Genomic DNA, 12,658 nt, shown 5'->3' with positions numbered 1-12,658 from the left:
CAGGTTGTCAGCATCTTCTCTCTCATTGCTTCTCTCAGCTCTTCTCCTTCATTGCTTTTACAGGATGTTATAGATACATATTATAATATTGGCATTTGCAAATATTAAAATGGATTTTATATGTGTGATGTTAAAGTAACTTTGCTATAAAGATATAATTTTTAGTTTTTGTTGTAATTAAGCTTGGACATAGTAGTGAAATAGCTGATAGAAGTATGCTTGTGTTAAAATGCCTGCTTGGATGGGATATCATCCAATGAACACAGGATGAGGACACCTGTACAGATCTGCCAACTATCAGCACTCATCATCTGAAGAAAGTGTGGACCAAGGCCCAAACTGGAAGTGATAAAGGAGCCAAAACCACAGCCAAGAAACATGCATGCTCTAAAAAGGCAGACCCAAGGAGGGACCATGTAAAATAATTCCTGGAATATGTAAACTATTTATGGATAGGCATAAGGGTCTATGAATATGCAACAGGCTGATGTAAGGGAAAAGGTATTTAAGGGGTATCCCCAAAGGTAACAGGGTGGTCTTGGCTGAGTGCCAAGATGCACCCGACAATAACCTTTGCTTTATGGTCCTTGTCTCCTATTGTCCTTTATTAAACTTTTAAATTTTCACAAGAGAGTGAATGTGCTTTTCACGTAGGATAAGCTGTAACACAGAATGATTTCCTTATGGCTGAATTCATTGCAGCAGGGCTTCTTCTAACCAATTTCAAACCAATAAACACTTTGGATGGTAATAATGCACCTGAATCATATTTTAACATGTTGAATTAGATGAAGACTTTGGTGAGATTAAACAAAGGTTGTGAGAACTTATCATATTTATAGAGAAAAAGCCAGTTTTGCCTTTCCCCCTTTCCTATTTTTATTATTCACCACTGCCCATAAAGATGGCTTGAGCTACACTTCAGGCATTCAGAATGCTGGGCAGTGCAAAGAAGTGCCCAGACAAAAAAGGAAAATGTGAATCATAAAGATGAGAGAGAGCTTCAAAAAGTGTTTTAAGGCTTCCATAACAACAAAATGTGCAGAAAAGCTCTCAAATCAGCACAATGAGTGTGTCCAGCACCAAGATAAATTTGCTGAAAGAAAGCGATTCTGAAACACGAGTTAGAAATGCAGCACAATATATTGTGAAACCACCACTCCAGGAATGAGGAGGGCAGAGCAGTGCTGCTCAGAGCACTGAGCATGCCACTGCCAAGATCAGCTGTTGCTGAGAAATACCTGTTAGACTGCAAGAATCCATTTAACCAAAATTTTGAAGAAGACCTGTTATCTTATGAAGTTGACACTGAATGGATTACCACACTAAGTTTTGAAATACATGTTCTGGAAGCAATTTAAAGCTCATTAGAAATAATTGTGTCTGGCCACTGGAAAATGTGGTAAAATTTAATCCACATCCAAATGCTACCTGAGCTGTGAGCACAGGAAATTGTTTTGTGCTACTGTGGCTAACCTCCTTGCTGACCCTTAGCAGTAACTGCTACAGCAGCTGAAAGCTGAAGCAAAATTAAAAACTTACATCAAAGTATATCATGACAGAATGTAGATAAATAAAAACAGCATATTGAAAATATTATTTTTATGTCAGCCTCTTCTAATGAAAGGGAAGAGGTTTACTAAAACGTAAAGAAACCACAAAACAAAAAATGGATGGTCGCAAGATGCATCGAAACATTCCTGTGCCACTGGGAGTTCAAAAACACACAGTAAGGAGACCTGTACATACAGAATTAAAAGTGAAATATACTGGGGATAAAGAATGGTGAACTACACTATTCCAACTCCTCTCAATTCTCTCTGCTGTCTATTTTGAATCACTATTGCTCCCTCAGACCGGCTCCAGCCGTAATGGACAAGACACAACAGCCCTTGCCAAGAAGCTGTGGAGCCCCAACAAGGATAATTGCCTGACTAAGTGCATCCTACGCCAGGCTTCCCATCTTCTGAGCAGATCACATTAGCAAAGGCATCTCAGAGCTGTCTGCAGCACAGGATCAGTGATAAATGAGCAGCAGGAGAGGACACACCAGCACTCCCCCAAGCGCACAGCTGGATCTGTGGGCACAACTCAGCACTCGCCGAGGTGCTCCTCTTCAAAGCTACAGAAAAATTCATCTTTTGAATTTTACTCCCTGACAACTGAACATACGTGCATATCTTAAAAACAGGCATTTGGGGATGTTTTCTGCTTTGCACTCAAACACATGAAATCACTATATGCCAGTCTAGGGACAAAAGAGTCTCTACTCCAGTCTAATACTAAAGGTTTCACCATCCAGACTCACAAGCTTTTGTGTACGTTCACCCTCCCCAAACAGTTCTACCCTTTTTTCCCCCCTTCTCTCTTCAGTCCAAGCACACACCTTACAGCTCTTAGAGAAATGAAATGGAGGGATCATTCAGACATAAATAGACATCACAAACGGGTTAAACTGAAGACAGACAGAAAGAAAGCAAGCAACACACTGGATGACCAATGTTTGTTTCAGTCATTTCCACACTTATTTCCTGCACACAACAGTACAGGACCCACACAGAACAAAGCCACATATAAATTTTAGCTGATTTGCATCACCTGAAGAATGCCATATGTGTGAAGTATCTCTGTGTTACCCAAAACTGCCTTGATTGGTGTAGTCCAGGCTCAGGAAGAATGCACATGATGTCAGCAATCACCACCGTGGGTGAGAAGAATCACCTGATGCACCTCACTTCATTGTCACTAATTCCTTGTCAAAGTGTTCACTGGACAGAGGTGTATCTCAGATCCCATTTTTATATACCTGTAGGTTTACATAGCAAGAAAACTCCCAGTTGACCTAGGACTTAACCAGAAATTTTTGTGTTTCATTTGGTGCAAATGAAATTCCTGAAAACAATACCTTTACATGCATTTTCTGTGTATCATTGCATATGAAAGAGGAGGAAAAATCCTGTTCTAAAACAAATTTAAATTTCACTTACCAATGGAAGCACAATACCATGAAGCCATATTTTTTTATTGCTTTATGTTCTGTTCTTCTCAGAAAAAGGAGCAGCCAGGCTGAGCTCCTGTCTGTGCAGAGGGACCAAGTCTTTCCCTACAGAGCCAGAGACAGAAACTCAGTGTCAAGGGCATAGCAGGGAGGAGAGGGGAGAGCCCCACAGCTGGAAGCCAGGTGCTCAGACAAGGGTTTGCCAGGGCTCCAGGTGGTGGAAAACAGAACTTCACAGGGATGAGAGGAGCCTGAGCAGAGTTTATGGCAATCCTCTCAGTCAGTGGATTAATTGACAAAGAGACTGAAAGGAAGCACCTTCCTGCAAAGGACAGTGTGAGGAAAGAAGGAGATGCTCGCTTCTATTTCCCCCTCTGCTTCATGCCATCACCTTGTGTTTCTCCCAGTTTAAAAAGGAAATTATTGTAATATACATTTCAGTCAAATCTAACTTGAGTTAAAATGTGCCTTTGATCAGCTCTGAGGAGCTCACCATAAGCTGCAGGCACACACAAGAGGTCTGGCTGACTTGGTAAGATAAATGAGCACATTCTGTCTGTCATCTCCTGACATTTGCTGTGCATCTCCTATTTTTTTCGAATACTTCAATCATAAAATCATGCTGAGTGAGAGAATCTCAACTATTTTTGTGATTTTAAGTTACTTGGAAGAATGGTACAGAAGAAAACTTGAAAACTGAACCCCAGGATTAGAAGGCATGTATGAGTTTATTCTTTTATGCAAATCACACAATTTTTCAGAATTGGAAAATTCAGGGTCTGGAAACACTGTTCAAGAACCCAAAGTGAATTTTATGATCATCACTTGGTTTACTTGTTTGTTTTTCCCCAGATGTCTGCCAAGATTACACAGGCTTAAAAGACAAATACACTTTAAAAGATCATAGACTATTATGGATTACAGTTTTTGTTAAAACTATTAAGATTTTCAGGAAGGCATTGGAAAATAATGCACAGTTCCTTTACATCAGTACTTTTATAAGAATTTGTAAGTTCAAAAGATTTTACTTCATTAATGAAGCACATTTCCAGAAGTTACATCTTTCTGTACACTGGAACAGAAATCTCAGAAACTACCACTTGGTGACAAAAGCTAAAAATCCCAACAGCCATTATTCAGTGCTGATCAGTTGTAGTATCTTGAAATATTTACAGTGGGCAGGGAAACCTTCCCAGAGCAGTGTGAAATGGGGCTGAGTGAGGCTCACTCCATGCCCAGAGCCCAGCAGGGTGATGGCCAGGCTGTGCTGTCCAGCTGTGCCAGCTGCATCCTGTGAAATCCCTGCTCCCACATGGGCAGGGCTCGTGTGGGAATAAATCCTGGGGTGGATTCCCAAGAGGGGGCTCTGGCCAGAATAAATCCTGGCAGTCACTCACCCAAGAGAAAAGCCGCACAGTTCCTCTTGAGTCACACCTGAGTGCTGGAGGGATCACTGATGGGACCCTGATGTTCACATGCATGTGCTTAAAAGCAAAATAAACCCCACAGACACTGGGGGAGGCTCTTTCCCACATCTCCATTTTTCCTCTGCTTTTAGCTGATGGGTGATTTTAAATGTTTCTTCTGGAGGAGATTAAGCACAGTACTCTTAAACCTGTGCTGGGTGAAATGTCATCCTTCCCTAGGAAAGCAGTTATGAAATACATGGAAGAGAACACAGGAGAAAGCTCTTGGGGACAGAAGATACCCCTGCCCATTGCAGGGGATGTACTCAGTGACCTTTAGCAGGTCCCTCCAATCCAGCCCCGTCTGATTCTCTGCTCACCTCCCCTTTTCTGTGGGGCACACCTCTGAGGAGATGCCACACAGGCCTAAGGATCTCTCCCACAATTTAGCAAAGAGGGTGATCAGACTCTGGACACAGCTCCCAGAGGCCCCACGGCTCTAGTGCTCAGTTTTTGCTCCCAGATCTGCACTGGGCTCAGATTCCCTTTCCCACTGCACAATTAAATCCCAGCATGAGTCAGAAAATGCTGTCTGGTCCTTATGTGTAAGAGCTACCAATACCTTAGGGCTGGAAATTTTATCAACTGCATACACACCATAAAAGCTGCAATTGAAAACAGAAGGTTTCTTTACAAAGGTTTTTGGGGATTTTTTGGGCATGAATTAGGAATGAAGCAGGTTGAAAACAACTCGTGTGGTTTACTCAGCAAGGTTTAGAAACTTGATGCCAACAACTGAGCTGAATGGATGCCCAATAATATGGTTATGTTTTTCCTAAGTGCAGAAAGGATGGTAAATGCTGATGGAAATAAATTAAAATAAAAAATTAAAAAGGAAAATATGATTGCAGTGAGATCAGGTACCATAAGACAAATAGGGCTGAATCATCATCACGACTACACTTTATATTTTTTTAGATCAGCTAAAGATTTGCCTTTTATCTTTCACACATTTTCAAAACTTGTTTTTATTTTGCTTAATAATTTTAAGAAATTTACTTAAGAACACAGCTGAAAAAATTTGGTCACTTACAACACAGTACATTTGCAAAAAACCAAAAATTATTTTGCAAAAACTGAAAGTTACTTGTGTGTATTTTTTTCTGTTACAAATAAATGCTTTAGGCATTGCACAGATACTGTTTCCATATCTGACAGATCAAATGGAACATCACATTTGAAGTTTTTTATAAAGGCAGCCATGTAACAAACAATTTCCAGACCCCAAAAATCAGTCTGAATGAATGCAATAAAAGCAACTTTGATGGGCCAATTTTCTTTCTTTAAATGAAACAAGCCATTAATGGCTTTTCCAGTTTACACAAACTACAAATGGGGTTTCTCTACAAAAACTTGGTAATGTTCCTTTCTAAATATTGAGAAAGCAAAATCATCTGCAATGTCAGTTGGGGTGTAATACCAACTGCTAGTGTCAGAGACCTGTTGCAGTTGCATGCATGAGTGGGAGTAGTAAAATGGAGCAACTTATTATAAACACTTTTAACAGTGCTCTAGGGTAGAGCTGTTATGTTTTGGAAGAGTTGGAATATAATTTGAATCCATAAAATCATCCCACACCTATCTATCAGCCTGGACCAAACACCTCATGAGTAGGTGCATCTTTGCTGGAACACATCTGGAACACATCTGCAGCTGCCAGAGAGCCTTGGGTTAAAGGGGACATGAGCAGCCCTGGGGTAAAAGGGACACGAGCAGCCCTGGGGTAAAAGGGACATGAGCAGGCCTGGGGTAAAAGGGACACGAACAGCCCTGGGGTGAAGGGACACGAACAGCCCTGGGGTAAAGGGGACACGAGCAGCCCTGGGGTGAAGGGACACGAGCAGCCCTGGGGTGAAGGGACACGAGCAGGCCTGGGGTGAAGGGACACGAGCAGCCCTGGGGTAAAGGGGACACGAGCAGCCCTGGGGTGAAGGGACACGAGCAGCCCTGGGGTGAAGGGACACGAGCAGCCCTGGGGTAAAGGGGACATGAACAGCCCTGGGGTAAAGGGGACATGAGCAGCCCTGGGGTAAAAGGGACACGAGCAGGCCTGGGGTGAAGGGACACGAACAGCCCTGGGGTAAAAGGGACACGAGCAGGCCTGGGGTGAAGGGACATGAGCAGCCCTGGGGTAAAAGGGACACGAGCAGCCCTGGTAGATGGGCGAACCCCAGGCCAGGGACCAAGAGCTCCCAAGGCCTGAGCCCTGCACTGCCAAGGTGGCTCTGGCTGCAGCACCTCCCAGTCCTGCTGGGCATTCCCCAAATCCAGCCCTGCTCAGCAGTAACAACTCACAGAACTTGTACATCACAAGCCAGGCAAAGGATTACACTGCAGAGGAACCACTAATGAATACCTACCAATGGACACATCACTTTTCTGGTTTCTCTGAAGGGAAGAATTCTGTTTGGAGATGATCCATCAACACTTAAATGCTGTGATTTTAAAAATAACAGAAAAATATTCAGATCTTCATCAGAGCTGAACACAGCAATGGATTCACTTCTAAAAGAAAGAAAGAAAGAAACACACACATTTGCTGATCACACAGTACAATTCAATGGATTTACATATATATACATGCAGGAAGGGTTTCACACCTCCAGGCCATGCAGCCCCAGCTCTGCTCTGGGGTGCAGATGAAGCCCAGCCACAGCCCTGCCAATCAACGGCAGCACTGCATGGACAGATGGACAGATGGACAGACGGACGGACGGACGGACGGACGGACGGACGGACGGACGGACGGACGGACGGATGGATGGATGGATGGATGGATGGATGGATGGATGGATGGATGGATGGATGGATGGATGGATGGATGGATGGACGGACTGCTGCCTGAGGCAGCTCCACACTGCTGCATCCTGCAGCCACCTGCCCCAGGCTCTGCAGCTGAGCTATACAGGGCAAGAGGCTGACATGATAAATGTACTTTAGACCTTGCTTCTCTCTCCTTTATGGAGTTCCTCACGTTTGGAATCCAACAAACAAGTTAAGCACACCATGGAGAGCTGTCTAGCAATAAATTGGGATTTAAATTCAAATCTCACTTACCCAAGATATTCTCAAAGGGCGCAGATGACCCACATCATCTCATACCTCTGAAAGCTCACTAAAGGCAGCTGCATTTTTACAGAGGTAGACTTCCAATACAGCTCACTCTCAGGAGAGGGTGGTCATTCTCCAAATGCAGCAGATGCCAGGTAAGCTACAGAACTGAGCTGTGTTACAGATTCTCCTAAGCCATCCCCATTCCTCGGCCTTGTGAGCACCCCCATGGCACTGCAGGGAGAGGCTGCCACGCTGCACAGCCCCACTGTGCAACTTCATGGCATAGAAACCAATCACCTTTTCAGATTTCATGGCAAGGAGAGTAAATTGACAGCAAACGCTCCAAGCAAAATGTAAGCCAGCAGCAAAGGCTGCTGATACATCCAGGATACTTCTTAATTCAGAAACTTGAAGCATTGAGTCCATATTCATTGACCAGGAAAGACTGGAAACTACAGTCAAATTTTATAAAAGTCAGGGTCAACAGAAAGGCTTTGGCAATTTATTGCTTCTTTTATAAATCCAATAAGATGGAATAAATTGGTTTTAAGTAGAGTATTATTTTTAAGTGTTTCTAACCACAAGCTTCAAGGAATCTGGCTAAGGCATGAACTTAACCTGAGCAGTCAGTTCAAGCTCAAAGGAATTCAAGCTGCAAAAAACAATACTGAAGTTTAAGTCCCTGTAAGGGGGCAATAACTGCTCTTACAAAGAGATTACTGCCTCATGAGAAATGCATTCTCTTCTTGTGATTAGGAAACTTCAGTCTCTGCAGCAGTTTGGCTCTTTCAAGCTTGCACCTAAACCTGAATAGTTAAAACACATAATCAAAAATTTAGTTCTTCAAAATCAGAATAATGTTGAAGAAGCCATCTTACTACTGTTCATGGTTTTATTTGGTTAGAAATATGATTTGAATTTGGACAAATATGTAACACTGTCAGTTTGGTGAAAAGATTGTCCTGCTTGTCCCAGTAATCCACAATTGGAGCAGCACAGGATCAGCCAGCCCAGCATCCAGCTCAACTGCAAGTTTTAAATGAGCATGAGATGACCCCTGTCCATGGCAAGTCATTTTTCTGTGAGCTCAGAGTCTGTGTACACTCAGATATTTTCTATAGGCAGCTTCATGCACTCACCCACAGACATCAGGTGCGACTGAGCTGACTGCAGCTCTGAGTAAACCTAATGATTTCATTCTTCTGACCCATTTTCTTATTGCAACCTCTTTCTTTTAGAGAGAACAGAAATCCTTAAACCCAAGCATCAGCTGGGAGGAGCACAGGAATGGACTGCTCTGGGTTCCCACCTAACTAAGAAACACTAAGTGAAAAAACAAAAAGATGGATATTTCCCTGAACTCATAACTGAATTTTCATGGATGCATCTGACTCCAGGCTAAGGACCTTAGACTGCATTCTGGTATTAGTATGGAAAAAACAGATTAAACACTCAACATCTTACCCAGGCAGCCTGGAAGTAGACTAAAATACTTAAGGAGAATCACCACTGTTGGGGAAAACCAGGTTTTGCCTGTCTACCTGTGGGTACTCAGGGTTTGCCAAGGCCACACCTGCTCATTCAGACCTGACCCACAAACTACAGAGCCCACATGTTCTGAATACAAAAGACAAATAAACTTTCCCAAGCTGTGGTACTGCAATCGTCATTGACAGCTTGACATATCAATATTTCAGGAAGAATAAATGACTTTCATATCCAGGGGGTTGGTTTTCTTGGTTTGGTTGTTTGTGTGTTGTGTTTTGTTTTGTTTTGTTTTTTTTTTATTGTTCATTACTGGATACTTGGGAGGATGCTACACTTAACACCTGAAGCTGCTTAAAATATTTGGAAATATTTTAATGAAGTCTTTTGAGAGATCACCTAACACAACTTAAAAACAAATTTTACTATTATTATAAATATTTTCTCTTCATCCCTTGCCAGAGGAAAACTATAAATCTTGTCTCAGCTGAATGAACACCATTTATCATATTCATTTTCTTGTCAATACAATTATGAAAAGCCTTTGGCCTTTTTCCAAGGAGCCTGATTTGCTGGAGAAACTCAATTAGTATAAGCAAGGCTGCTACAGAGCAGCCCTGTTTGGCAGCCCAGCACAGCCCTGGTGTACTTGCAATGCTCCTCTGAGCCAGGAGCCAGACAACTCCATCCTGGTGCTAAAATACAACAGTGCCCTGCCTTCCCCCTCTCTCTTCCCTGGACCAAAAGGACTTCAAAGAAATCATTTCTGCTCATTTTTGCCATCTACTGGACAAAGCTTAAATCCTAAACACTGTGATCAGGTGAGAGATTACCCAGTGTCATTTGTTTTCTTACAGACAGGCCTTAGACCCAAAGTATTTCCTACAATCACTTGGAAAGTTTATCAAGACATTCTTCTAACAATGATTTTTAAGTGACTTTTTCTGGTAGTACTCAGTACAGAATAAACATCACCTTAAAATATATTAAAAGCTTAGTCTTTTATCTCTTGCCTCTTTGTATTGTTTATTAATTGGACAAATGTAAGTAAACAGACATTTTTTTATAATACTCTGTGTTTTCCATTTTCAATATTGAAATACTGGGGCTTCAAACATAACAGAATAACAACTCTTTGTAAAACAGTTTTTCTTTGCTATTAAGCCCATTTTCTGATGATATATTTGAAACTAAAAAAGAAACATGCTAACATCAAGGATATTTAAACTTAATACAATAAAATTGGTACCTGACCCTCCCTTCTTTTCCCATTTACCTTTTTGTTTTAACTACAGCAAATAAGAGTTGTGATCATAGCAGCTCATTGTGCTGCAATGCTTGGGATCAATACCTGGATGCAGCTGGACTTGTCTGAATGAGGAGAAATCCACTGAACAGAAGCATGCACTTCTCCTTGACAGCTGAAGGGGATGAAGAAAAACATTTTGAACCTGTGCAAAGGAAAAGAAACTGGGAAGGCCTGAGCCTTGAATTCCACACAAAGCTACATGTCCACGTATTGTTACTGAGAATGTGGAATACTGAAATCCAAAAGTTGGATTCTGTTTTTATTTATTTGAAATGAGCTTAATCCATGAAGTGGAAGAACTCAATTAATTTTTAAATATCAAGAAAGGGTCCTGAGGACTGTATGTCCTGGAGCCTTCCACAGAAAGCCATCTCCATGGGTGCATCCCTTTCTTTCCAGAGGAGCAGAGGTAAGATGCTGTCACTCCTACCACAGCTGGAGGTTTGCAGTTCTGCACAGGAGCATGACACTCGTGGTACACAAAGCAAAACAAAGTCAAACCAATCTGGGATGGAAGCAGCACTGATCTGCTTTTACACGTGCTCCTGATTTTATGAAGTTTCAGGGTAACACAAGCACAAATAGCACTAACAAATGTACCCAGTGGTGCCCACTAGAAAATGAGATGCTAATTCACAGTTGGCCTCAGGAGTTGGGTGGCTCGTTGTTGTTTTTGTTGTTGTGGGGTTTTTTCCCCCTCCAGTCTTCTAAAACTGAAAATAAGGAATGCCTTCCACTGATTTTAGGAGAAATAAAGCTTACACTGCTTTCTGTTTTGAATTTACTTTCTTACTACTGAGCCTTCACAGACAAAATCCCTGCAGGCTTGTAAGGGTCTTAAACAGGGATTTTCTGAGTGGCCATCGGGATCCTACTCCCCAGCATCCAGGCGTGGCAGGGGCTCAGATCTTCGGGGCTCCTGTACAGCCTGGCAGTCCTGAAAGAATAATTCCCTACTTGTGACTTAATATTGATGCATTTTCCTTTCTTAACCAAGAAGATTATTAGTGAAAAGTAGAGCTTCACAACTGACTTTAAATAAAAATATTTTTTAAAGCTTTGTTTCTTGTAGATAGTGTAATTGTTCTTAAATGTTATTTTTTCCATAAAACAAATACATAATTAATTTTCATAGTTTTGTGAGATCTAAATTATAAATCAAGTATTTTCATAATCCCTCACTACATATTTCAGCAGTTTATTTCCAACATGACTGTGTGCCTGATAAAGAGCTACAGCTACTGTATTTATAAAAATACAAAGCATTTCTCTGTAGGGTTAAGAAAACACCCTGGGGCAATATTGTATGTGCTAGTTTAAAAATGCACACAATATTTAAAGCAAGCAGAGTTCATTATCATTACTTATTGAAGAAAACTACAATGTAAAGGTTTTGATTTTGTATGCAAAAGTCCATTTTCTTCTGGATCAAGACAACTGCAGGTGTTGGGCTATTAATAGACTTGACATAAATAGAAAGTAACTGACTAAATTAAAGACATGATTCATACCAGAGAAAGAAATCTCCCCAGATAGCACTTGTACGGTGTTTTTAAGCACTTTTGATGTTAAACCAAACGTAGGTACATTGTGTTTGCAACAAAAGATACGGGTTTGGAGTTTTTTTCTATGACAACATTAGGCATGTACAAAGGGAAGTGTTGGGGAAGATGGAACAGGAAAGCCTTATGATTTTGAGAATATAGAAATTATATGCGAGATTGGCATGAAAGCAAGTTTGAGATACCTCAGTTACTGAACAACTGGAAAACAATGGCATGGCCAGCTGAAGGTAATCTCCTTTTGATGGAACAACACCCTCTGCTTGCAGACAGGCCCAAGGGTCAGAGCAGACCCTGCAGCTTGGCAGAAGGGCCCAAAGAGGAGTTTTTAGGGTTTAAAATGTAACACAGTGTGGTAATATAATGATTCTTATAGGCTGTATGGAAATGCTATAGGATTTGTATATTGTACCAGATTGGTTAGTGAGAATCAGAATATTCAACACAGAAGAAGATTTGTTGTATTGCAACGGGAACATTGCCCTCTTATCCTCCTTTACTCTCTCTCTCTCCTCCTCTTTCCCACTCTCTTCACTTCTCTCAGTCCTGCTCTGAGCTGTGGCTGGCAGCTCCCAGCAGGGCCCTGCCCCCAGGCCCTTTGCAATAAACCCCAAGTTCCAGGAGCTGGTTCAGAGATCTCTGCTCTCCGTCCGTCCCGACCCTTCTACCGCTCATCGCTCCTACAGGGAAGCAAGCGCCCTGGATGTGTTCTAGGCTGGCGGTGTGAGGGCGAGGAAAGCGCCCTGCTCTGCTTTGCTCTGCTCCGCCCGGCGCTGCTCTGCCC

At 42.0% G+C, this 12,658-nt stretch overlaps 1 long non-coding RNA gene across 5 annotated transcripts in view; it reads right to left on the bottom strand.

Moving 5' to 3' along the window:
* LOC134424592 (uncharacterized) overlaps positions 1–12,658 on the bottom strand; it is a 114,090-nt gene that overhangs the window by 30,781 nt on the left and 70,651 nt on the right. For 3 of the 5 annotated variants that reach the window (XR_010029459.1, XR_010029462.1, XR_010029463.1), the window contains 3 exons: positions 6,825–10,424; positions 2,988–3,103; positions 2,599–2,848 (listed from right to left, as the gene is read on the bottom strand). This is a non-coding gene — a long non-coding RNA (uncharacterized LOC134424592). The remainder of the gene's footprint in view (positions 1–2,598; positions 2,849–2,987; positions 3,104–6,824; positions 10,425–12,658) is intronic. The other 2 variants (XR_010029460.1, XR_010029461.1) reach the window with 2 other exon arrangements.

This window comes from Melospiza melodia, chromosome 14, assembly GCF_035770615.1.
Source record: "Melospiza melodia melodia isolate bMelMel2 chromosome 14, bMelMel2.pri, whole genome shotgun sequence".
NCBI lineage: Eukaryota > Metazoa > Chordata > Aves > Passeriformes > Passerellidae > Melospiza > Melospiza melodia.
Note: the sequence above shows the minus strand (reverse complement) of the source record. Positions and strands in the feature narration are given on the sequence as shown.